The following is a 4,683-nucleotide window of genomic DNA, read 5'->3' as shown; positions in this document are numbered from 1 at the left end:
TACTCAGGAGGCTGAGGCAGGAGAATTGCCTGAACCCAGGAGGCGGAGGTTGCGGTGAGCCGAGATCGCGCCATTGCACTCCAACCTGGGTAACATGAGTGAAACTCCGTCTCAAAAAAAAAAATTATGATAGAGGCTAGGCACGGTGGTTCATGTCTGTAATCCCAGCACTTTGGGAGGCTGAGATGGGAGAATCGCTTGAGACCAGGAGTTCAAGACCAGCCTGGGCAACATACCAAGACTCCATCTTTACAAATAATAAACATTTTTTTTTAAATTAGCTGGGTGCAGTGGCATAAGCCTGTGGTCCCAACTACTTGAGATGCTGGGGCAGAAGGATCACTTGAGCCCAGGAGTTCAAGGCTACAGTGAGCTGTGCTCACACCACTGCACTCAAGCCTGAGTAACAGAGTGAGGCCCAGTCTCTAAAAAATAATAATAAATAAATAAATAAATAAATAGTAAATTAAAATATAATAGACTAAAAAACAGGAACTGAAAACAATAAAAAGAGAACAGGAAACCTTGAAAAAGAACTTTAAGGCCAGAAGTGGAGGCTCACACCTGTAATTCCAACACTTTGGGTGATGGAGGCAAGAGGATCACCTGAGCCCGGGAATTTGAGACTAGCCTACGCAACACAGCAAGAACCCATCTCTACAAAAAATAAAAAATTAGCTGGGTGTGGTGGTGCATGCCTGTGGTCCCAGCCACTCAGGAGGCTGAGACAGGAGGATCCCTTGAACCCAGGAGGCTGAGACTGCAGTGAGCCATAATTGTGCCACTGCACTCCAGTCTAGGCAATAGAGTGAGACCCTGTCTCAAAAAAGAAAAAAAAAAAAACTTTAAGAAATGAATATATGTAGTAAATTAATTGAAAAACTCAAAAACACCAGATATTGCTGAAAAATAGTTCTAAAGAAATTACTCAAATATGGAGACAAAAAAACGGAAGAGCAGCAAGGCGAGTTGGCTCACGCCTGTAATCCCAGCACTTTGGGAGTCTAAGCGGGGGTGGATCACTTGAGGTCAGGAGTTCCAGACCAGCCTGGTCAACATGTTGAAATACTGTCTCTACTAAAAAAGCAAGAAATAGCCGGGTGTGGTGGCGCGTGCCTGTAATCCCAGCCATTTGGGAGGCTGAGGCAGTAGAATTGCTTGAACCCAGGAGGCAGAGGTTGCAGTGAGCCGAGATCACACCACTGTGCTCCCATCTGGGTGACAGAGTGAGGCTCTGTCTCAAAAAAAAAAAAAAAAAGGGAGGAGGAGGAACTAAGAAAGAAACATGATAGAATTAGAAGATCTAAAGAGAAGACAGAAGTGCTAAGAGAAAAAGCCCATCCGTGGAGAATTCCATATGCAGTGTCTTGGTTTGAAGTCCCGGAAGCAGACTCTGAGTATTTTAGTGGAGATAATTGATTTGAAGGGGCAATTAGCATAGGCCATAGGCAGGGAAGCTGATCCTAAAATGAGGACAAACTGATCCTAAAATCCATATGGGAAGCAAAAGATCAAGAATAGTTAAAAATAATTTCAAACGTGGCTAGGTGCTGTGACTCACGCCTGTAATCCCAGCACTTTGGGAGGCCGAGGCAGGCTGACATGGGGCTGGGGAAGCAGCCAGTAAAAGATGTTTATTATGCCAGCCACCAAGTGGACAAGGAAACTTCATTCTGGAGTAAAGTCTGGGAAAATGTGCGGTCCATGCTTCCAAGTCCTCCCACTCTTGGGTCAGGGAGCAGAGGTGTTTCTTTTTTTTTTTTTTTTTTTTTTTTGAGGCGGAGTTTCACTCATGTTACCCAGGCTGGAGTGCAATGGCACGATCTCGGCTAACCGCAACCTCCGCCTCCTGGGTTCAGGCAATTCTCCTGCCTCAGCCTCCTGAGTAGCTGGGATTACAGGCACGCACCACCATGCCCAGCTAATTTTTTGTGTTTTTAGTAGAGACAGGGTTTCACCATGTTGACCAGGATGGTCTCGATCTCTTGACCTCGTGATCCACCCACCTCGGCCTCCCAAAGTGCTGAGATTACAGGCTTGAGCCACCACGCCCGGCCAGAGGTGTTTCTACACTTACTCCTTCTTGTCAGTTACTGTCAGGGCTGTTTCTGGAGGCATTCAGCCCTCAACACTTCTGGCCCTTGGGCACGGAGCAGACACTGGTAGTCTAGAAGAAATAGGAAGAGTTGGAGTCAGAGGGACATGGGAGGTGACTGTAACGTCTGGTCTACCTAGTAAATTATCGTTCAGAGTTGAGGAGACATAGACACTTTTTTCTTTCCAGAAAAACAGAGAGTGGGTTTAACATTAATAGTCCTTTCTGAAAGAACTACTAAAGAGGTTACTTCAGGGAGAAAAAAACATTTTTTGTTATTGTTTTTGAAACAGGGTCTCACGCTGTCACTCAGGGTGGAAAGCAGTGACAGTCACAACTCACTGCAGCCTCAAACTCCTGGGCTCAAACGATCCTTTCACCTCAGGTTCCCTAGTAGCTGGGACTACGGGTATGCACCGCCATACCCAGCTAATTTTTGTGTTTTTTTTGTAGAGACAGGGTTTTGCCATGTTACCTAGGCTGGTCTCGAACTCCTAGAGCTCCTGGGCTCAAGCAATCTTCCCGCCTCGGCCTCCCAAAGTGCTGGGATTACAGGTGTAAGCCGCCTTGCCCTGCCAGGAAGAAGAAAATTCAGCTCAGAAAGAAGATGCCAAAAGAAAAGTTAAAGAAAATAGTAAATATGGGGGTAAATATGAACAGGCAGTTATTATATAAAACAATAACAATAGTAACGATAAATTGGAGAGTTTTTAAAAATTAGACAGAACCAAAATATCAGACAGCAATAACATGTAAGACAGGAGTAAAAGTGTATGAAGGTCCTTGTATTGCTTAGAAGGAAGAAAGTGGTCGTGATCAATTATTTTTTTTTTTGGAGACAGGGTCTCGCTCAGTTGCCCAGGCTGGAGTGCAAGTGCAGTGGCACATCTCGGCTGGCTGCAGCCTCCACCTCCTGGGTTCAAGGGACTCTCCTGCCTCAGCCTCCCAGTAGCTGAGGTTACAGGTGCCTACCTACCTTATGTAGGTTCTTTTGAATTTTTCTATGTAGACATTAATATCTTCAAATAATAGAAGATAATAGAAGTTTGCTACAGGATCCCTTTTTTAAAATCTATGTTCCTATGTAATTATAAAATATAATCTTTGAAGTGACCCTATTAGTAAAGCAGCAATTACTGCAGACACTTAAGAATAAATAGAATGGGCTGGGCACAGTGGTTCATGCTTCTAATCCCAGCACTTTGGGAGGCTGAGGCAGGCAGATCACCTGAGGTCAGGAGTTTGAGACCAGCCTGGCCAATATGGTGAAACCCCGTCCCTACTAAAAATACAAAAAATTAGCAAGGCATGGTGGCGTGTGCCTGTAATCCCAGTTACTTGGGAGGCTGAGGCAGGAGAATCACTTCAACCAGAGAGGCGGAGGTTGTAGTGAGCCAAGATCACACCTGGGTGACAGAGCAAGACTCCATCTAAAAAGAAAGAATAATAGAATAAAATATCTCCAATAATATTATGAAGAAAATCATGAATCTTTTTATAAGATACAAAAGAAAACCCAATGAAGAGATAGCTGTGTTCATATTTACTAAGTCACAATATTGTAAAGATGTCAAATATTTTCAAATTAAATGTAAATTAAATACCATTTCAATCAAAATCCAGCAGGGTTTTTCATATAATTAGACAAGCTTATCCTAAAATCCATATGGGAAGCAAAAAATCAAGAATAGTTAAAAATAATTTCAAAGGTGGCCAGGTGCGGTGACTTACGCCTGTAATCCCAGCTCTTTGGGAGGCCGAGGCAGGCTGATCACCTGACGTTGTGAATTTGAGACCAGCCTGATCAACATGGAGAAACCCTGTCTCTACTAAAAGTATAAAATTAGCTGGGCATGGTGGCACATGCCTGTAATCCCAGCTACTCGGGAGGCTGAAGCAGGAGAATCACCTGAACCTGGGAAATGGAGGTTGCAGTGAGCTGAGATCGAGCCATTGCACTCTAACCTGGACAATAAGAGGGAAACTCCGTCTCAAAAAAACACCCGTTCGACAACTCCACCGGTCGGTCATCAGGGAAATCTAAAATAAACCACAATTAGTTATCCGCTTTTCAGAATGGCAAGGATGAGAGCCTCCTGAAATTCCTATATGCCGCTGAGGACAAGAGATAAAGCACTTTGGAGAAAGTGTGGAAATATCTGTAAAATTTAAAGATGTTCTTCCCCATAGTCCTGCAACTGCACTCCTGGGCATATCCCCTAGAGAAACTTTGCTGCATGTGCACCAGCGGCACGCACAGAATGTTTACTGCAGCAGGATCTGCAGTTACAAAGATGTAAAACAACCAGGCTAAATATACTTCAGCAGAAGAATTAATGAATAAATTGTGATACATTCATGCGGTGAAATAACAAATAACAATTAAGAATAATCTAGGGCACGTGTCCCAACGTGGAATAACTCCCAAAATAATGGTGAGCGAAAAACAAAAGCACGCATCAGAGGATATGTACCATTTAAGTCAAGGTAAAGACCATGTAAAATAAAACTATATATTATTGCTTATAAATATGTTCAATCGGCCAAGCATGGTGTCTCACACCTGTAATCCCAGCACTTTGGGAGGC

The sequence above is a fragment of the Cebus imitator genome, unplaced genomic scaffold, assembly GCF_001604975.1.
Source record: "Cebus imitator isolate Cc_AM_T3 unplaced genomic scaffold, Cebus_imitator-1.0 Scaffold187, whole genome shotgun sequence".
Classification (NCBI taxonomy): domain Eukaryota; kingdom Metazoa; phylum Chordata; class Mammalia; order Primates; family Cebidae; genus Cebus; species Cebus imitator.
This window is presented reverse-complemented; position numbering follows the sequence as displayed.